This window comes from Pan troglodytes, chromosome 17, assembly GCF_028858775.2.
Source record: "Pan troglodytes isolate AG18354 chromosome 17, NHGRI_mPanTro3-v2.0_pri, whole genome shotgun sequence".
Lineage (NCBI taxonomy): Eukaryota > Metazoa > Chordata > Mammalia > Primates > Hominidae > Pan > Pan troglodytes.
This window is the reverse complement of record NC_072415.2, coordinates 64468430-64491973: the sequence shown is the minus strand read 5'-3', so window position 1 is coordinate 64491973 and position 23544 is coordinate 64468430. Positions and strand designations below refer to the sequence as shown.

At 38.6% G+C, this 23544-nt stretch overlaps 2 pseudogenes; one reads left to right on the top strand and one right to left on the bottom strand.

Annotated features, from left to right (window-relative positions):
- Nucleotides 1–1197: 1197 nt before the first annotated feature.
- Nucleotides 1198–21573, bottom strand: LOC129137858 (uncharacterized; annotated as a pseudogene).
- Nucleotides 21573–21994, top strand: LOC107969405 (small nuclear ribonucleoprotein G-like; annotated as a pseudogene).
- The last annotated feature ends 1550 nt before the right edge of the window (nt 21995–23544 follow it).

Here is a 23544-nt window from a genome sequence, read left to right as displayed (position 1 = left end):
TTCTCAGGCCTCAGTTACCATTTCTGCAAGTTAAAGTAATGGGACCAGATGTTACATGGCTGCTACCAGCTCTACAATTCTCTGATTCAAAGGTATCCCTTAACTGCTTTTCTCTAAATAGTTTCTACTTAATTACATAATGAAAATAGTTTCCCATTTCTTTAGCCATCGCTATTATTTTCTGGACTCTACAGTTTCTTCCTGTTTTTTTCCCAGAGGAACAGTGATCCAAAGTAAATATAGCAGTTTCATAAATTTGATTAGTGGATAATATGGAGGAGACATCACTTGTAAATTCTAATTATAACACAAAATCACTGTAACTTTTTCTTCCTTTCTTTTTTAGTTTTTTAAGCAATAATATACTGCTGGCTCATTTTTGACCATTGATAAATTATGGTAGTTGAGAATCAAGTTATATAGTAACAGTAACTATTTTCCTTTCCTTAGATCATTTGGGTGATAAAAAGCAGCCCAGTGACTCCTCCATCCATAGGTAAGGATGAGACTATGAACAAAGAAACTTTTATAACCACTTTCCATTATTTAGAAGCAATGAGGAGCGTGCAGTGGTTCTTTACCTAACCTGTAGTTCCTCTATTCAGATTAAATTCATTCCACTCAGTCAAAGCTGCTGCTAAAAAGAAAATTCTTTTTAAAAATCTTTTTCAACATCCAAGTATATTTTATGTACTATAATTTATGCCACTTCAAATTCATCAAGTGTGGCTATATCATAGAATGTGTGTATAAAGTTGTTAGGGTGAATTCAGTTTTAAAGGAGATTTTCTGTTAAAAGTCTATTTACCTACATTATAACAAATATCAATCTGATTGAGCAATTCACACTTCAATACGGTGATTTTTTAATAAATGAAGTAGATACACCAAAACCCCTAAAAGCACTTGCGGGGTAATAGACAAACTTACCCTGAATAATAAAGTAGTATGAAGAAATAGATACCATCCCAAGAAAGGGAAAAATAAAACAAAATTCATGAAATGAAAGAATGCATTCCCACTGTAAAATAATATACCAAAAATATTTCAGTGGGATGTTTTATTAGGTTATTCTTATTTTTAAGATTTTTCTTCTTTAATTTCATGGTGGATTAAGTTTCTAAATCAGACTTCAAGTATATTACTATCAGAAAATACAGAAAGTTCCTGCACTATAATATATATATATTTTTTTTCTTTTCTTTTTTTTTTTTTTTTTTGAGACAGAGTCTCACTCTGTCACCCAGGCTGAAGTGCAGTGGCACAATCTCGGCTCACTGCAACCTCCACCTCCCAGCTTCAAGCAATTCTCATGCCTCAGCCTCCCGAATAGCTGGGATTATAGGCATGCACCATCCCGCCCAGCTAATGTTTGTATTTTTAGTAGAGACAGGGTTTCACCATGTCGGTCAGGCTGGTCTCAAACTCCTGACCTCAGGTGATCTGCCCACCTTGGCCTCCCAAAGTGCTGGGATTACAGGCGTAAGCCACAGCTACCGGCCCATATTTTCTTTAGGTAATGATAAATCATATTTGAAGAATGCCTAAAAGGAATCCAATAACGCCTCAAATGCACAAACCTATTAGAACAGATTTTATTCAAAATTACAATGACAAAATAATATACAGAGGCAAAAATCTTTATTAAATGACCACACTGTTATCTGATACAATATTTCCTGATAAAAGAGAATGAATTATGAACTGGCTTATAACATATTTTTTAAAACCCAAGGTAAAACAAAACTAGTAGATAAACTGCATACATTATCATTTAAATTTTGTGATTATTTTCTATGTGGACATCCTCTTCCATATACCCATTGCCCTGTGCTTTTCACTGTGTTTCTCAGCTACACTCCTCCTCCTGGATTGTGAACATTCGCTACAAAATCTCTTTAAAACACCAACGCCACCACAAACTTCCCATTGCTGCCAGGCTCTCAGATTGTCTAGCTCTCCCAGAAAAGGAGAATAAGCTAAATTCACAATAAGGTGGATCTAAGGGATAACAGGTCTTTTCCAACCTGATTCCTCCCTTCTCCTCCACCCTCACCTCTCACCACTGGGCCTCTCCTTTCCAGCCACAGTGAACTGCTTTCTCACACTTCCATGCCTGGTATGATTGGCTCCTTCAACTTTCACCATGGAGCAGCCTTCACACACATACATTCCCTCTTCCTCTTCATGCTTTGGCTAACTCTTAATCTTCATTCAGAGAGACTCCAGGAAAACTTCTTGACACCGTCTACCTCACACCCCATAGCTGGGTGTGGTGTCTCATTTAGGTATGGATGTACAGATATATCCTTTGTATGTGTGTATATACATATATATCACTTATTACAATGTATACTTATCATAGCACTATTACAATGTATCACTGTTTTTACTGTGTCTTTCAATAGGCTGAAAGCTATTTCAGGGCAAAGATCATTTAACAGTCAATTTTATATCCCTAACATCTAACATAAAGCTTCACTTATAGTCATTGCTTGTAAATGTTTAGTAAATGAATAGCTAGATAAACAAATAGTCAAGGGCAGGGAGAGGTTGTCCTGTTCCTAAAGTACATTATGGAGGTGGCCACCTCCTGCTGCAAAAAGTGAGCCATTCCTGATTTTCACTACATTCTGTACTTGTAGTCAAGAGAAGTAACCATTCAGAGATAGAGATAGATGGGTCAATGGATGGAGGGATGGATGGATGGATGGATAGATAGATAGATAGATAGATAGATAGATAGATAGACAGACAGACAGACAGACAGACAGACAGACACAGATTCTTTGTAGCCTAGGAACAAACAGCCTAAAATATCTTTTTAAATATCCCACTAGATATCAAGGCAATGACTGAAAGGGGTTGGAAAGGCATTAAAACCCAGCTATATCTACTTTAAAATTTTATATAGAGTAGCCCAAAACTATGGTGGTACCCAGTATACTGCAAGGGTACCAAATACCTGTTGAAATAAATTTCAAACAAGTCCAGGCGCAGTGGTTCACACCTGTAATCTCAGCACTTTGGGAAGCCACGGTGGGTGGATCACTTGAGGTCAGGAGTTCGTGACCAGCCTGGCCAACATAGCAAAATCCCAACTCTACTAAAAATATAAAAATTAGCTGGGCATGGTGGCATATGCCTGTAATCCCAGCTACTTGGGAGGCCGAGGCATGAAAATTGCTTGAACCTGGGAGGCGGAGGTTGCAGTGAGGTGAGTTCAGGCCACAGCACTCCAGCCTGGGCAAGAGAGTTAGGCTCTGTCTCAAAAAAATAAATAAATAAAATAAATTGCAAACAAAAATGAAGTGCAGATTAGGTCTAAACAAATTATTTTTTACTTAAGACAGTATCCCCCAACTTGAAAACTACCAGCTTCAGTTCATAATAAGGTATCCTTGAATTCACATTTACAGGCAGCATTGCCAATAGACAAACCATATGCTTCTCAAACACAGGGATGACTATTTGTCAAGTATAAATAGATGATGGTGTGATTAACAAAATCCAAATACATTTAAAGATGGTATTGAATTTATAATCAGTTTATCATTAAATATTTTCTTAGCTAATATAAAATAAGCATTAATGAGTCCTTGAAAATGTTGGCATTATTAAAAGTATCTCGTGCCAAGAAAAGGATTGAGAATTGCTAGTCTAGGGTTCTTTATAAACTCTGCAGAGGAGGTTTGAGTTCCAGTGCCTTAATGTGTATATATGTAGGCTAACCTCTTTACTTCCTTTCACAAAGATTATTAACAAAAATACTTGCAATGTATTAAGTTTTACTGATGAACATAACAAGAATGGACTTACATTTGGAGTAATAAATTTGAAATAATAAAAGGAAAGTAAACAACTATATACACACATGCTAAAATCCATATAAAAATCTATTAATTTAATTTATTGGGTCTCCTACATAGATCTGCTCATCTACAGAGTGTACTGAAACTTTCCCTTAGCACGAAGTTAACTGAGCCCCTCAGGCTGCTTTGAACCTGCTTTCCCACTTCCACTTTGTAAAGAGCTCCAAGTTCATTAACCAAGTGGTCCTTCTTTAACAGCAATAACAACAAATAGGAAGGAAGAATAGATAGGAACTCATCAGCAACTCTAAGGTTGATTACTTGGTGCTCCTTAAACTGGGGGCTCTTGTTAAATTCACTTTGCTTCCTGAAGAAAGCTGGGCCAAGATGGGGTCTGCTGTAGCCTAGATATAATCGTCCATGTCAAGGGTTTGCAGCTGATAGTGTAAACCAAAAGAAGATATGTCAGCATCTAACTACCCAGATCCCTGCAGAGGTCTTACAACTGTCAAGGCCTTTGCAATACTGCACGGTACTTGGCTACCTGCACAGCTATGACCTCCTGCAAATGGTCACCTTGTGTACCAGTTTTGCCTTGCCATGGGGAGCTCACCTTTTCAACTCTGAGAGGTAGGGAGAGTCTGATAACTAGAGGGACTGAAGCATCTGAAACTTTCTTTAGAAGGGACCTCTGTCCTACGGGGTAGGTGATTCTCCTTCAGGATGGAGCAGGACCATCCGTCTTCCCATGACGGGACCTAGAGACAAAAGGGCTTCTCAGAACTCCATGCCCAGAGGCTGCCAAGTAATTGGTCCTGGTGCTCTGCAGCCAGAGGCTGATGGCCTCTCTCTGCTGGGGCCAGTAATCACAGTCTGCCGAGCCTGGATGTCCAGTGGGCTGGGTCTGATGCTCTGTCTGCCTTTGTCCCCTATATGGCTGTTGCTGTCCTTCTCTTTCTTCCCCCCACTCCTCTCTGGCATTCTCTCTCTTTCTCACTCTGCCTCTCAATTTCTGTGTGAGTGTGTGTGTGTGCGCATGTGCATCTACCTTTCTCACTGAGTGTTTCTTTCCTGTGTCTATGTGTGCACACGTCTGTGCACATCTGCCTCTGAATCTCTGTCTTGTCTGCATGTGTGCCTATGTTTGTGTGCATTTGTCTTTATGTATGTCTGTCCTTTTGTGTGTCTGTCTTTCCTTCTCCTGTGTATAGGTCTGTCTGTATGTGGGCATGTGTGTGTCTGTGTGTCTTTCCTTCTATCTCTCTGTCTCTCTACAGGTCTCTGTCCCTCTTTGTGTGCATGTCTGTGTGTCTCCTATTTGTGTATGGCTGTGTTGTTTCTTTCTCTTGGTGTCACTCCCTTTTCATGTCTGTTTCTCTTTGTCTTTCTCTTTATTGGGGGCTGTATGTCTGTGTGTGTATATGTGTCTCTTCCTCTCTGTGCATCTCTCCATGTATCTCTCTCTGTGTGTCTCTGTCCCTCTGTATGTGTGTGACTCTCTCTGTGTTTCTCTCTGGGTATATGTTCCCTCCCTCTCTCTGCCTGTCTATCCTCCCTCCCTCCTTTTTCCCTTCACACTCCCGATACAAAACACATCCCCATCAGAAGCACTTCCCATCACTTACTCTGATGGGGGTTGGGGGCTGGAGGACTATCCTCCATCAAGGTGCAAATCAGGTATTCCTGAGGATAGGTGAGGAGTGAAAAACTTCCTTCTGCCCCCTAAATTCTGATTCATTTATTTCTTTCCTGTTGTAAGTCGATTCCTGTTTCCTTTCATTTAAAAACTCCATATTTCTATTCTCTTTTTAAAAGATTTGTACTCTCTAATTTGGGATTTGTATTTAATGGTTTTCAGTTGTCATTTTTATCTTTTATAATTTTAAGCTTTAATTTGTCGGTATTAGCCTTTCATGTCACATTAAATCTTGTTTATTTTGCCTCCATATTAATTTTGATTTTTAACATTTTACCTTTGTCATATTTTGCACATATATAACATTTTTATTCTAATCATTTTTCTATTCTCTTTTCTTATTCTTCGCTTTTTAAACTTTAACTTGCTATCTTTAATTTGAGTTTTCCCTCATTTTCCTACTTATATTTTATTTGATCTGATTTTGCTTTATGATTTGTTCTTACAATGGCTATTGAGAATGATGGCCAAGAGGGTGGCAGTAGCAGTGAGACCCACACCGAAATTCGGGGTCACCAGAATCCTTCTTCCCTGCCACCCCCTGCCAATAACATCTACAGCCAACTTTCCACTCTTTCTCATACAGCTCTCCATAAACCTCTCGCCAGGTAGGCCCAGGAAGGTGTTGAGACCCAGGTGCTAGAATTTGCCAGTCTCCCTCAAAGAATGGAGGGGGTCATCCTGGGAAATGAGTGTCACCAGGATCAGATCCACCTTTGGGCTTAAGGCCCTGTTGAGGAGACTGCAGGATTCATCTGTGCTTCTCCGTGGAGGCCTTGTTGGGTCTCCTTGTAGGAAGAACCACAGCCAAGAGAAATGCCTGTCTGTTCCCGGACTCATCCCAGGGGTGCCCAATCAGACTGTTTTACTTCCCACCCAGTCTCAAAAGGCAACTTAGTCCTAAGAATTTTTAAAATCTAAGTTCCACAATGTATCTCTGTCTCTCAAACCCATCATTTCATCTCATCAAGGAGCCCAGGGGTGAATTTTTTTTAAGCAAATAATTATTTAATGCAGTGAACAATTTATCTTAGTCTATGTTTTGTATACACAGGTCATCATAGATTTCTCAAAGAATGAAACGGAAGAAATGCTACTTCACTACTCCTGAAGTTTCTCTTCATATAGAATAAACTCCATTTCTCTCTCTCTCTCTCTCTCTTTTTTTTTCTCTCCCCACCCTTTCCCCCTCAAGTATACTTGAAAAGAATAAGTTGGGCATGCTCACTTCATCTCCTCCCTTTTTGCTTGGGAGCTGTCAAACCTTCCAAGAGCATGCACTTTTACTTTATGCCATAAGGTATACAAAGACCTGCCTCAACACAGGGAGGCCTATCCAATTCTGGGGACCACTATTAGGAAACCCACCTGCCCACAGTATTAGTACATTCTCTAATACTAATACCTGATTTATTACTAATAAAAGTGATTTGGATCTCTATATATTGACTTTTTGATCTTTCTTTCAGGGTTCAAAATTTGGAGCATTAAGAGGGAATGTGATATATTGGATCCCTTTATAAACAGATGAGAAGACTATTTGATTCTCCTGGTCACATGTTGATTCATCCAGTTTATTTATTCATTCATTTAATACACATTTACTCAGGGCTCCCTTTGGTCCAGACACATTGCTTAGCAGAATATTGTGCAGAACACTGACACTTGGCAATCTCTCTCAAGCTGGCTTATTCTCACCCGGTCTTCAGGGTTGTAGGCAAGAATGAAAAGCAAATCCTAATCACATGTGCTCTTAATGTAATGCTGGATTCCAATAGTGAAAAATATCACATCTCCAATGGGAGTGTTGAATTCTACGGTACTCTGAGTGCCAATAATCCCCACCTAAGGAGGAAAAAACTATCTATTTAACTTTAAGCAAATAAAATGTACACTTGTTGTCTTGGTGAAATTATTGATCACACCCCTTTGACTGTCCAGAGAGCCTAATATGGATGATCAATTATATGGATACCATCAGAAAATCCAATTTATTATTCAATCAAATATTCATTAAGAATAAGTATTAATAGTGAAGAACAGATGAATAAAAGCACATGGTTATACAGGAACTCCTTATAAGGGTAAGAGTGGAAGGTAGAGGCCATCCTTCACTCCTTCACATAAAATCTCCTAGCCCCACAAAAATCAAAAGATATTAAAGTAAGTGCTCCTTAAAATGTATTAGTGAGTAAGACATCATGAAAAAGGGCATCAATCACCATGTTCTAATTAAGGGTTACAAATGATGTTCCCTAACACAACAGGTAGAAGATTTACATTTCAGTGTTTCACTACCCCCATGCCTTTCTCTGCACTTGCTTGGCAAAAATCATCCTTCTAGGATAGCAACATCCTAACAATCTTCCTTAAAAGGGTTAAAGACTATATTTGTACACAAATGCTCACACACAAACATGACAAAGTAAAGTCTAATCCTTGAAATATAATTTGTGAAAAATCACAATGCCCTTTTCCGATTTATTATAGCTTCCACTTCTAAAAACATAAAACAAGACTTTTGCTATGATGACAAAATGAATAAATTCCAGTCTGGTTTTAGTTCTTTCTTTCAAGATGGAGAAAGGTACAGGCTTCTTAGAGCTAAGCTCATTCCATCTGTGTATACTATTGTTGATTTCCCGAGGGAAACCCATGAAACTCTGGAAGAACCACAGTCAAATCATTAGAGAAACATGCTACACAGCTTGTCTTTTCTTATGGTACCCATATAATTGATCATCCAAACCAGGTGTTCTGGAGAGTTAAAGACGGTGATCAATAATTTCACCAAGAAAACAAGTATACATCAGGGATACCCTGGACAAACTGGAATATGGCCACCCTACTGATGCTCCATGTCTCCCCAGCTACCCACATTCACATTGCACTGAGAGGCAATCTGTTATTTCACACTCTGCCAAGGGCGGCACCTTTCACTATGCATTACCTGAGGATGCAAAACTGAAAACCTAAGCAAGCATTCCAGATCTTCCATCATGGTGATAACATCTTTACCACTTTCTGAAATATTCTTAGCCTCTTTTCATGCACATCTTGAATCTTTCTGTCTCATTAAACTCAGAAACTACCTTGCAGGATCTTCATGGTTTTCTCTGTAGCAACTGTGCCCAGAAAGCCATTAGGACTGAGTCATTTTATGTTATTAACAACTGAAGCAAAATGAAAAATTCCTCCCATTTGCTTCTTTTTGCATTAAAAAGTAAATCCCCCCCCCAAAAAAAGTTTGGAGATAAATTACCTTTCCACATCCACTTAACACATAGTGCATTTCATTTGCATTAAAATGAAAATGTGGCTGTCATAATCCATTATAATTCTGTTACAAATTCTGATTGCACTAAAGGTAAGGGCATTTTGACGCTTACAAAAGAAAAAGGAAAAAGAAACCCCATTAGCCAACATCCTACTTAGCAACTTAGCAATTCATACAATCATCATAATAATTAACATTTATGCAGCCCTCACCAAGAACATGCAATTTTCTATGCCTTTTACATTTATTATGTCACTTCTTCCTCACAACAACCTTATAACGTCAGTGGCATTATTCTCCCCATCTTACAGATGATGGAATTCAAATCTAAGTTGGTTGAGGAATTTACCTAGGTCCTCACAGCTAAGAAATGGCAATGATACAATATAACCAGTTGAGCATTTAAAAACAAATGAAAAGAGAACTCTCACAGGCATCCAGTCTTTTCATTAATATAATTATCTATACCAGAGAAGTTTAGTTCCTAAATCCACATTGAAGCCTCAATCAACCATTGAAAACATGATTGCATTATCTGCAGCAAATTTCTTCCCATAGAAAGAATGGGTGAGTTTATGACTCTTGAGAGATACAAATTATAGCAAGTTTTCTGTTAATTATATCATAATCTTTCTGCCAATACATTATAGTTTCCTATGTAAGACTAAAATTAAAGGAAATAAAAAACAACTCAATTTCAACAAGATTTTGTCATTAGGAAGAATATAAGATGTACTTTTGAGTCCATTATCCAACTTTTATTATATATACCTATTAGTCAATTTTCCCTGGACTTAGCTGACTGCTGCCCCAGAAACACAAATACTCATGCTCTCTTTGTGTCATAACTTCAGGGTGATATGTGTTTTCAGATATGGTACATAATACCTACCTTCAGGGCGATATGTGTTTTCAGATATGGTACCTACTTTAAGTTACCTGGAAGCAATGTCTCAGTTACAGAAAAAAATACATCATCAACATTCAAAGTCTGAAGTTCATCATGTGTGGAAAAGAAGAGCAAGAAAAAACAATCTTCATTCCCCACATTCTTTATCCAGTATAGTATATTTTTAGGGAAGAAGATTACTTGGCTAGCTATAACATTGTGCGTGTAACTACTTCACCATCATCATCAACCACCCCAATCTATGCTGTTCCCTAAAATATAAGCAGAAAAACATAACCAATATCACTTTGGAGCAATGTTTCTCAACATCTTTTCATTACTTTCCCTTTAAGGTATGCTTTTAGACTTTTTTTCTATTACCACCCTATGCAATTTTAATACTGTACATATACTATAGATCAGTATACCGTATAAATCCATTGTTTATATACTCTATGCATATCTATTCTTTATACATAAAAAGGGTAAGACTTTTGTCTCCCTCAAAAGTTGTTGCCCCCTTGGGGGCAATATCACCTCCTATTAAGACTGCATGTTTTACACTTTGGGAGGCCGAGGCAGGTGGATCACCTAAGGTCAGGAGTTCGAGAACAGCCTGGCCAACATGGTGAAACCTCGTCTCTACTACAAATACAAAATTAGCCAGGCGTGGTGGCTTATGCCTATAATCCCAGCTACTTGGGAGGCTGAGGCAGGAGAATCACTTGAACCTGGGAGGCGGAAGTTGCAGCGAGTGGAGACCGTGCCATTCCACTCCAACCTGGGCAACAAGAGCGAAACTCCGTCTCAGAAAACAAAACAAAAACAAAGACTGCATATTTTAAAGTTTAAAAAGACTGAAGCCACTTGGGGAGGATGTGTGCATGTTCTTAGTGGGTTGTACAGGTATAAGTGTATGCGTTTGTGTGTATGTATACATACAGATATGTGTGTGCTTTCCAGACAAGAAAAAGTGTGCATACAATTTTAACAATAACAGCTAACATGTAGTGCCTTTAATCTATGTCAGGTATTCATGTGATCACTTTACTTGATTCAGCTTGATTATTCCTTACATCAATCCTATGAAGCATGGTAATATTATTATCCCTATTTTACAAAAGAGAAAACTATGGAGAGAACATATTTTCCCAAGATTACTCAGCTAATCAATGGAAAAGCCAAGATTTGGACCTAAGCAGTCTGGCTCCAAAGTCTATACTTTTTATTCATACTAACCCACATTTTGATTCTGCTTCTATAAAATTCTATGCTTTCTCATTCTCTAATCTGTTCCTCAGTATTACCCCGTGAGGTCGGCAGAGAAGATACCATTATTTCTGTTTTACCAGAGACTCATGGTCACATAGTGGAGCAGCCACAGGCGCGGATGAAAAAGAAGTTTCCGTTCTGTCTACATAGACATGTATAACTCGAATCCAGATGGGTATTAAATATACAGGGGAAAGGTGGCCCTCTAAAGAGCTCTCTCTTCATCCACAAGCAGGGAGCAGCAGCAATGTGTACCTATTCATATCAGGGCACCAATTACTCCAGATACAAAGCAGAGATAGCATGGGAGTCGATGTGATCTTTGTGGTGAAGCCAGGCACACCAGTCAGCTTGCCCACCGTACTCTCAGGGTCCCTTCCAAAGCTTCCACGAAGACACTCAGAAGCAGAAGCAATACCCCTGGACGACTGGAATAGATGGACTTCTTCACATCCTGTTGCTTGGTTTCTTACCCTGATGGTGAGAAACAGTAATCCCACAATTTTCTGGGTATCTAGAGAATATTCAACTCCATATAGCTCACATTATGAACTCTCAGGATTGCGTGAACAACTTTCTCAGGCTGAGCTGGGTCCCAGGGCCTATTTTCAACTAGAGAAGGCTCCAGATCAATTTCCCTGGCTTGCAGTTTCTTTTTAGGGGTCTCCCCCCAGGAATGTCCACTGAGCTGCCTTTTTTTTTTCCTACTGCTCTGCCACTGCTCAGTCAAGACCATGAAAATGAATGTTTTAGAGATTATCCTCTTTCACATATTTTGTCTATGTGGAAAAAGACAAGAAGTCAGAAAACATGAGCTTTGTCCCAGTGAATCCAATGACTACAGTTTATCTTTAGAAAACCCAACTAATCTCTCTGACTTCCTGTTCTCTTATAAGAAAAAAAAGAATAGTTTGGTCTCATATAAAGGAAACTCTAATCTCTCTCTCTGTTGTAAATTCTAAAATTGAATGCATTGTCCAAGAATAAAAAAGAAGGCTTTATTAACTACAACAAAAACATCACGTAAAATTGGCTATGCGTCTTTAACTAGATCACCAGGGAAAGACTAAACTCTGAAAGTTCTGTGAGGACTTAGTCACTACTGCTTCCCCAGTGTCTGGAATGCAGAAGGAAACCAATAAATACTTTAGGGAATTAATGAATTATTTGAAATTCAAGTAAGGACACTCATTTTACCTCCAGCTATCTCTATTTCACTAGACTTCAAGAACATTCTGAAAAGTCTGAACCACAAAAGGGCATCCAATTGGCCTGATCTTAGAGACTCCAGACTGACTGAACACAGCAAACTACTTTGTTATTCTGGTTGCTGTTATTTTCTTTAGAGAAAAGCTGCTGTTTCTTTGATCATTAGATCAGAGCTGCTGGTTTTAGCTTTGGCTCAGAGGACCAAACGGTGATCTTATTTTAACAATAGTGTGTGAAAAATGATTTCATACTGAAGAAAAGAGTTCAAAGTGATGCCAAAAATAATTTAAACAAACAGACTAATGCTTATAGGCACTGCTAACTAATCTAGTTGAATATATAGCCAAAGCCTGAATGTTTGTCTATCTCTTAGTTAAGCAGATTTTGTAACAACTAAAATACTACTCTCAGGACAAAAAACACAGATGCTTAAGAGGACAGTGTGGGCAAACTAGTTATACCTGAGCAAGACAGTCATGTTCACTGGCGTTGAAGTGCCAGTGAAGGGCCTGGAGGCCATTGCTTTTTATCCTAAGTGTCCCCAGAGTCATTTGTGATCTCTGACTGTTCAAGCTGGTGCCAAAGGCCTCTTCTTCATTGCTGAGATAGTCTTTGACATTGTTCCTGTACCGGGCCCACTGGATTGTACCATCAAGGAAGTCAAACACCCGGAAAACCATAAACAAGCCACCATAAGCATGGAGGCCACCTCCTAAGAGCATGGGGCCTATAGAGTAATAAGGAGGCAAAAGGGAAAAGGCAATGGTGGTGAGGTGAGTTTTGGAATCCCAGAAAGGAAGAGGAGGAATAGGTCTGTAAGAGTCCAGGAATGGCAATAGTAACACACGCAGTGCTATCAGTCTAGACCCTGTTAGACATTTAAAGAGACACCTAGGGTGGCAAGAGAATAGAGGAATTTCCATTTGTCCACGTGCAATTCTCTACTCTAGTCAGACATGGAACTGTCTACTGAAGAACATTTCTGTCTGAGGTCAACAACAACGCAACTCTCCCCTCTTCTCTATCTCTCACCTTCCTTCATCCTGGCTCACAGTTCATCCCTTCCAATAGAGAATAAAGCTTAGTAAACATACAATGAGAAGGTGGTTTTAAAGTTGCCATTAAGAATAATTATTTTTCCTAATGTGTGTAATTCATACTTTAGATTTAGGTAAGTGATTAAGAAACTGAAATTCTGGATCAATAGCTTTTGATACTATGGGAGTCATTGTTTGCAGAGGCCAGGCTTCAGGTTTGAAATGAATGTCTGCATGAGTTGCTAATATAGACCAAGGAGAGCATGAGCACTCCTACTGCTGTGGTAATGATGCAGGCCAAGAGACACACCAGGAAAATGTTCACCCGTGACCACAGCCTGTTCTTTGCCTAGGGAAAATTAGAAAGCCATTATTCTCTACTTAAGACACATTAGAAATATTGCCTCCTTTCTCGGTTCTTAAATTTTTCTTTATACTAACTTCAACTAAAATTCACTGACAAACATGATGAAAAGAGCTATTTTTTAAAGTATACTTAAAATGTATCTTTTAATTATTTCACGTTAAATCAGGACATGATCAGAGCAGGGGGTACTACATTTCTTAAGATGATAGCTGGCTTAAAGAGTTTTTCCTGAGCTCTGTGTTAAGGGTCTTAAGGGGAACTAGCCTCAAGATATAAACACCGAAATGCTGCATTGTAAAGAATACTAAAGATTCCAGCTTAGCGTCTATGTCTCATCTTCCTGATGAGGAAATTGAAGCCCAGGGTGGAGCAATGACTTGTGGAAAGCCACACTATTATCTGTAATTATAGGTGTAGAAAGAATTTCTCCTGATTCCTCTGTTATTCCACTAAATCAAAGTACTATCACTGCATATCATTTCAGGATCATTAAATTCTCTTTTTTGTTTTAGAAATCGAGTGTTGCTGTGTTGCCTAGGCTGGCCTCAAACTCCTGCCTCAAGAGATCCTCCTGCCTCAGCCTCCCAAGTAGCTGGGACTATACAAGTGCACAACACCAAACCAGATCATTAAAATGTAATACTCATGATCCAGCATTCTCAAAGGAAAGCTTACATTTACACACAACTGTAAGGTCACATTTACATTTTTAAAAGAAAATGATAGCATATAACTTTATATATCTAAGAGTAATGCTTTGCTAGACATTAGTATTTCTTCCTTAATCACTGGCCTTGATCAGTGTTTCTCAAACTTTTTTTTTTTTTACTACATTCACATCAAGAAATACATTTCCCCCTGTGATCCAGTACCTGTACAGATATACATGCACAAACACACACACACGTAAATACATACACACTACTGAAACGAAAGTTTCACAAAACAATATTTGTTATTGTATTAATTCCTTACACCTTATACAAAAATTAATTCAAGATGTATTAAAGACGTAAATGTTAGACCTAAAACCATAAAAACCCTGGGAGAAAACCTAGGCATTACCATTCAGGACATAGGCATGGGCAAGGACTTCATGTCTAGAACACCAAAAGCAATGGCAACAAAAGCCAAAATTGACAAATGGGATCTAATTAAACTAAAGAGCTTCTGCACAGCAAAAGAAACTACCATCAGACTGAACAGGCAACCTACAGAATGGGAGAAAATTTTTGCAACCTACTCATCTGACAAAGGGCTAATATCCAGAATCTACAATGAACTCAAACAAATTTACAAGAAAAAAACAAACAACACCATCAAAAAGTGGGCGAAGGATAGGAACAGACACTTCTCAAAAGAAGACATTTATGCAGCCAAAAAACACATGAAAAAATGCTCACCATCACTGGCCATCAGAGAAATGCAAATCAAAACCACAATGAGATACCATCTCACACCAGTTAGAATGGCGATCATTCAAAAGTCAGGAAACAATGGGTGCTGGAGAGGATGTGGAGAAATAGGAACACTTTTACACTGTTGGTGGGACTGTAAACTAGTTCAACCATTGTGGAAGTCAGTGTGGCGATTCCTCAGGGATCTAGAACTAGAAATACCATTTGACCCAGCCATCCCATTACTGGGTATATACCCAAAGGACTATAAATTATGCTGCTATAAAGACACATGCACACGTATGTTTATTGCGGCATTATTCACAATAGCAAAGACTTGGAACCAACCCAAATGTCCAACAATGATAGACTGGATTAAGAAAATGTGGCACATATACACCATGGAATACTATGCAGCCATAAAAAATGATGAGTTCATGTCCTTTGTAGGGACATGGATGAAACTGGAAATCATCATTCTCAGTAAACTATCGCAAGGACAAAAAACCAAACACCACATGTTCTCACTCATAGGTGGGAATTGAACAATGAGAACACATGGACACAGGAAGGGGAACATCACACTCTGGGGACTGTTGTGGGGTAGGGGGAGGTGGGAGGGATAGCATTAGGAGATATACCTAATGCTAAATGACGAGTTAATGGGTGCAGCATACCAGCATGGCACATGTACACATATGTAACTAACCTGCACATTGTGTACATGTACCCTAAAACTTAAAGTATAATAATAATAAAATAAAATTTAAAAAAGAGCTAAATGGGTGTGAGTTTAGAGTTTATGAGAGGGGGCAAATCAAGAAATGTTCATAAGAGGAGATGCCATCTTTCTGAAGAGGGTCACTTAAGAAGAACTGATCTAAAGAGGGGTTCTTGCCTGAGCTCTGTGTAAGGTCTTGGAGGGAACAAATCACAAGATATAAATCCCCACCTTACCATTCTAGAGATAGTGTTTATCGTCCCCATAGACAAACTATTCTGTGTTGCATCTTCATGCATTTCAAATGCTGAGCTGTCCATTGGCAAAGAGGAACAATCAATTCACTGAAAAAGAAAGGAGGGGAGAGGAAAAGATAGCTCTAGCAAACTGGGAGATCCCAGAGGAGAAGAATGAGGATTCTTAAGTAAGGGCATACTTGTATAGAGCTGAAAGTGAAGGACATGAAATAAGTAAACTATCTATTCAATCATAATCTTGGGTTAAAAAAAAATCCTTGAAAGAATTGCCAAATGAAAGACCAATAAAACACATCCTTTGGTCCCCAACTCTTTGCCCACTGATGACACATATAGAGATAGTAACAATAATAACTCACACTTATCTCCTTCTCTATGTGCTAAGTACTGTCCTGAGTGTTTTACAAACATTATGTGATATCATTCTTACAGTGATTATCAGGTGCTATTATTATTCCCATTTTACAGAAGAGGAAGCTGAGGTATAGGGAGGTGTGGTAACTGCCCCAAATCACAGACAGAGCCAGTTTAGTGTTGGAGCAAAGCACCTTTTGTCATAATATTCTTCCATGACATTGGTTCTTTTTGGCATCTGATGGTGGGGGCTTAGCCTAGTAAACTCTTTCTTTTTTACTCAAATCAGTCTTATTTCTTAATAATGTAGTTTTCCTAATAGTTTATGAAATAATCCTGTTACCTAAAAGTTAATCTTTACATAAAATTCATTTTGCATCTTTTTTCCTGGTGATGAATGGTGGCTGAGTAATCTAAAAACCCCTACTATAATCCACAAAACAGTCAGCCACCCTTCTTTCCTTCATACCTTTGGACCTTTACTCCTTCAATAAACATGATGTGTGCCTACTATATTGCAGGCTGTACACCACTCCTGTACAACATTAAGAGAATTTTGAGTAGCTCATAATTTAGGAGAAGAAGCAGAAAAGAAAGCAAATAACTACAACAAAATGTGCTAAGTGTTATGTAGAAATATATACAAAGTCCTGTGAGTATACAGAAGACTGATTGTATCGAGAAAGTAAGAAGGCAAGTCTTCACTGAAATTGCAACTGTGAGCTGAGGCTTCACATCCCAACATGGCCACACTAGGTGGGCACACTTAGTCAATTACATTCTAGTCCAAATTTCTGACTTGCCTCTAAGCAGCTCTATGAGAGACCATATGGTAAGAATGTAGACCCTATCTGTATCAGGCAGCCTAGGCTCCAAGAAAGGCTGCAGGTTAATCTATGATCAAGTGATGGAGAGATGACCTTGGGGCTTTCATATCATATTTGATCAAATCTAAAATACATATTTTCCCACATTTTAATATCTCTGAAAATGAGATATGTTTTAAAGTGAGTGGTCTTTTTGACTCCATGAAATATAGTGTGACCACTTTTCTTTGGTCTTATCTGACAATAGTACTATGTGAATCTTCAAAACAAGTTTTACACAACTTCACCATTTACTGTTATTTCTTGGAAATGTGAAAATGCAGCCTTCTGTCATAAGCATTATCTGGGGGCTGTGCTTAGCATTCATTTAAATGGCAAGACAAACAAATCATTAACTAAACTACACTAAAACTCACTGAAGCACTGAATCAGAGAAAGCTGCAGCTGGATAAGGTCATTTTGATCTTTTTTTCTTTTTTTTTGAGACGGAGTTTCGCTGTTGTTGCCCAGGCTGGAGCGTAGTGGTGTGATCTCGGCTCACTGCAACCTCCACCTCCCAGGTTCAAGCGATTCTCCTGCCTCAGCCTCCTGAGTAGTTGGGACTATAGGCATGTGCCACCATGCCCAGATAATTTTTGTATTTTTAGTAGAGATGAGGTTTCACCATGTTGTCCAGGATGGTCTCAATCTCTTGAGCTTGCGATCCACCTGCCTCGGCTCCCAAAGTGCTGGAATTACAGGTGTGAGCCACTGTGCCTGGCTGATCTTTGCAGATAAGGAGCCCAAAGAGGCTAAGGATTTTCCCCAAGGTAACAGAGTAAGTCACTGGCAGAGCCAAAATGAAAGCCCAGCTCTCCCACTGTCAGCCAGAGCTTTCCCTACAATTTCTATTTGCTGCAGGAGAACGTCATGCCTTTGACATACATGTAAATGGTTCATGGTGAATTGAAGCCATACAGCTGAAAGCAGGAATATTTTTTAAATCATTTTAATGCACATGAAGTTAATTCTATGGTGTAGTGCAGAGGACTCTTGCACCACCACCAATAAAGGGGACACCAGTTCTTCACATAAACCAGAGAAATGCAGTGAGTTCTTTAGACCACTCAGAAATGCTTGGCAGGCTGCTAAGAAAATAGACAGAATTGTAAACTGAACCAGATTCTACAATAGGAGCCAAATCACCAAGCAAGTGCCAGATGTATAGAAAGAATAGAAAACTGGTGACCCTACTTAGATTTCCTTGTAACATATCCAATCACCCACCTAATAATTACCTTTAAACAAGAGCCATACTACTTATATGCTGTGGCCATGGACAAACGTGGACTAATGCCTCAAAATTGGGAAGAACAATTAACAAACACATGTCCAATACTTCTGTTTTCACTTCAATGTTTAAATTATTGTCCTTCCAATCATAAACACCAAAAATATTTCCTGAAGTTCACTTATTTCAAATGGAATACATGCTCAGTTCAAACATAACTAGGACATACAAATATTTTTATTTACCAGTACCCAGGCTTATGCCCAAAATATTTAACAACCTATTTAACAACCTTGTTAAATATAAATTTTTAACAAAATATTTACTTAAATATTCAAGAACTTAAATACTTCAGAACAGAAGCAGTTAGCTGATATGGCCACGCTAGCATGTACTAGATGAACATCCGTTCTGCAACCAGGGCACAAGTACATAGTGAAGTGGTGAAGAGTCCAAACTCTGGAGCTGGACCACCATGGTTCAATTCCTAACCCCACCATTTATCGACTGTGTGGCCTGGGGCATGTTATTTAGCCTCTCTGGGCCTCAAGTTATTCATCTATATGATGGGGCTAATAACATTGCTCTCATAAAAGTCTGAGAGGATTAAATTAGTTCATGGATTCCAAGCTTGGGCCTGCATATAGTAAATGTACAACAAATGTTAGTCTTGTTCCTTTTAAATAAGCACAAGTAGGCTTGCTCCACTTCGATAATACCTATATTTTAATTGGTATAATAAGGACACTCCAAATTCATAAAACAGATATTACCCTTCCTAGTAATTCAAAGTACTGCATCCTTACACATTACTTTGGACAATGTATAGAATTACTCTTATTTTACAAATTAGAAAATTAGAGTAAAAACAGCTCCTTACATTCAGCTAATAAGAGAGTTGTAACTGAAACCCCGGCTTTCTTACTGCCATTCCAGGAAGCTTCCCATTTGGACCACATCTAAGCACTACAAAGCTGTGGCAGTGTCCCTTATCCTTTAACCCTTTTGTCATCTTTAAATGATGGCTTAACATCATTTAAACCACAGTCCCTTTAATCTCCAAAATGGGGGGCATGGAGAGGAGGGCAAGGATCCTTAATATCTATGTAACCATCAGATAGCCACCAAAATTTTATTTTTTAATGAAGGAAACAGAAAATTATCATTAGAATATCACAGTAAAAATCGCTGCGGCAAGATCCCTTGATGGGTGCTAAAATTACTAATTGAAAGGTAAACTGTAAACAATACTTGCATATTCTTAAATTATCTCTCCAAAATATCTGATAATTGCCAAGGGAAAATAGTAATTTTATTTTATTTTAAAAATTTTTTTGTAGAAATAGGGTCTTGCCATGTTGCCTGGGCTGGTCTTGAACTCCTGGGCTCAAGTGATCTTCTCACCTCGGCCTCCCAAAGTGCTGGGATTCCAGGCACTTTAGTGTCACCATGCCTGGCACTTCTAGTGAGCCACTGCACCTGTCTGGAAAATAGTGATTTTACAGTGGAGGATTCTGGTAGACACCACCTTAGCCAAGTCATCAAGGTTAACATCACCTATAATACACACCGACATCACATACCCACAATTTGGTGCACTGAGAAGGGCAGATCCCCTCCAGTCTATGGTAGCCTTCCCTAGAATGCTTAATTTCAATCTAATCATGAGAAAACATAAAAAAAACAAATTGAGTGACATTTTACCAAACTACTGAACAGTAATTACTGACTCTTCAAAAGTGACAGGATTATAAAAAACAGAAAGACAAGAACTATTACAGATTGGAGGAGACTAAGGAAATGTGACAATTAAATGAATTGGATCCTGGAACATAAAAATGACATTACAGGAAAAACTAGTGAAATCTGAGTAAGGTTTATAGTTTATAGTATTGTGCCAGGTTTTGAAAATTCTTTTATCATTATGTGGATGTTAACATAAGGATAAGCTGAAAGAAAGTTATTCAGGGAATATCTCTGCAACTCTAAAGTCTAAAGTCTAAAATTATCTCAAAATAAAAATTGAAAGAAAAGGGAAAGGAGGAAGGAAAATCATGAAAAACATCCATGACATCTTTTCCCTAGGCACATGGCTACTCTGTATTTCCCACCATCCCTTACAGTCAGGTTTTGCCATGTGGCTGAGTTTTAATCAACAGACTATGAGCAGTAATGCTGTGTGCTATTTCCAGGCTCAGACTTTTAAAAAAAGAAGGTAATCCCCCACTATTCCCCCTCACACTTTCAGCAGGTGAATGCAGTGATGCCCTGGTGGGAAGGGCAGATCCATTAGACGGAAGGGGCCTGAGTCCCCAGGTCACTGTAAAGGAAACCCACCAGACCAGGGAAAAACACCCTTTTCAAACTCTTGCATATACAAGCAATAAAGTTCTGTTGTATTCTACCATTTTACATTTGGTAGGTCTATTTTTTACCACAAACTAAAATGAAAACATATTGATAACTTTTCTAGCTCTTATTTCTCACTAGGGTATGCTACAACTTTTATTATTTGAAATGTTTATCTCCATCACAAGGGCTAGACATAACTAATAATAAATTTGGCAAGTTCAAAGAGCTGCTGATTGCAATATCTGTCAAAGGGAGAAACTGAATATATAAGATATAACTCTTCATTATATGATTTGAGTTTATTTTCCTGGAATATATCCAATCACAAAAGAATATTGTTTTCCTCAGAAAAACTGAGCCAAGTAGATTCTTCTTTATACCATACTGGTAAAGGAGAAAAAGCAATGCTACTAAGTTCCAATAAGAAATTTCCCCCATCTCTATGTTAGTCTACCTTTATAACCATTCAGGTGGAAAAGGCTGATAAGGCAATGTTGGGCAATTCTTTCTAATTACTTCCTTTGAAATGTCTACTACTAACAGGACTGATCAATATTCTCATTATGCAAATGTTTCTTATCTATTGTTCAACTTTCATATGACCACTGGATATCAGAGATGTATGAGAAGGTAGTATATAACAGACACTGGGAAGAGTTAGTAAATTTAGAAGACACAGACCCTTGCCTCAAAGATTTTACAATGTATGATTCATTCCAGCTAACAAATATACAAGGAAAATTAAACAGGAAAAAAAATATGTTTTATGGTATCCTGAAAACAAGATGGGAAAATCACCTTACTGGTCCCATAGATAAAATTTAAATAGAGACGCCGGGCCTACTGCGGGAGCGTGAGGGAAGCCATGCATTCCGTTCCAAGGCATTTGTGAGCCCGCGGAGTATACACCATGAGCAAAGCTCACCCTCCTGAGTTGAAAAAATTTATGGACAAGAAGTTATCATTGAAATTAAATGGTGGCAGACATGTCCAAGGAATATTGCGGGGATTTGATCCTTTTATGAACCTTGTGATAGACGAATGTGTGGAGATGGTGACTAGTGGACAATAGAACAATACTGGAATGGTGGTAATACGAGGAAATAGTATCATCATGTTAGAAGCCTTGGAACGAGTATAAATAATGGCTGTTCAGCAGAGAAACCCATGTCCTCTCTCCATAGAGCCTGTTTTACTATGATGTAAAAATTAGGTCACGTACATTTTCATATTAGACTTTTTGTGAAATAAACTTTTGTAATAGTCAGAAAAAAAACTTAAATAAGAACTTTAAATATTTTATCACCTCAAAATCAATGCCATACATTTAAATTCCTTTGCAGGAGAGGCTCAATACAAATTCCTGCTGCTCCCACCCCTGCCATTACCTATTCCCGAAACACCCTTGCTCTCAGGAGAACCCTAACCCGGCAGGCATTGGGTGGGTGTGGGCTTCTAATACAGGCATCAGAGAATGCTGGGAAGGACCCCTAACCTTGTGAAGTTAAAAAAAATGAAAATGTTGTATTCATTCAGCTCTACTCTACATAGCAATATGACTTTAGGCTAGTTCCTTAACCGTCCTAGGTCAGTTTCCTCATCTGTACACAATTATGACTGGATTAAATGACTGTCTAGCTCTGCCACTTGAGTTGGTGATATAATTATTTTGAGAAATAACATCAAATTGCTAGCTTCCCAACACTCCCATTTTTTAAGATTCCATTGGACATAATAATAAAGATATTAAGGCCTGGCACTGTGGCTCATGCCTGTAATCCCAGCACTTTGGGAGGCCGAGGTGGTCAGATCGCTTGAGCACAGGAGTTCAAGACCAGCCTGAGCAACAAGGCAAAACCCTGTCTCCACCTAAAATATAAAAATTAGCCAGGTGTGGTGGCACATGCCTATAATTCCAGCTACTCGGAAGGCTGAAGCACGAAAATCACTTGAACCTGGGAGAAGGAGGCTGCAGTGAGCCAAGATTGTGCCACTGCCTTCCAACCTGGGTGACAGAGTAAGACTGTCTCAAATAAAAAAGGTATTCAACATTCCAGCAATTCGTTTCCCCAAATAAGTACTCCATATATAATGTATAATGCCAATCTAATGGCATAATAGAAGGTAAGTCAAACTTCAGGATGGCTACTGAGTGATCATATGGACAAGACCAGCTGAGTCTAGCTACAGAAAACTTCTGTTATAGCTCATGTGCATTCACTCAACAAATATTGACTGAGGACTCGCGATGTCCAGGACACTGTTCTAGATGCTTCAGTTTTACTGGTAGATGAAACAGACAAAAATTCCCTGCCCTCATGTTGCTTACATTCTAGTAGGAGTCAGAACTAATTAATAATACTATGTTAAAAAGTGATAAGTACTATAAGAAAAAATTAAGCAGGGGGAGGCAGGAGTGTGTGATGTCAGAGGGAGCCATTTTAATTAATAAGGTGATCACATAAGACTTGTCTGGAGTTTAGCCTAGAGTTCTATGCTAGTCTCAGTTTTATTGGTAATAAAATATGTGCCCTTAGGCAAAGAATATAGATTCCTGTGCCTTATTCACTCTTCAGACAAATGGGTAAAGTCATAAACCCCACTCCTTGCCAACAACTCACTTCAGGAGTAAGAACTCTTGTTTCCTTGGAAGAAGATTGTGTCTACATCTAGGGTAGGAAAAAAAAATCAATAGAATCCAGAACATTCTGTTGTTGCCAGAAAGCAATGATGCTTTCAAGAATGTCAACACAATAGAGGCTTTCAAGGGCTCACACAAAGCCAGACTGTGACAAACTGAGCTTCAA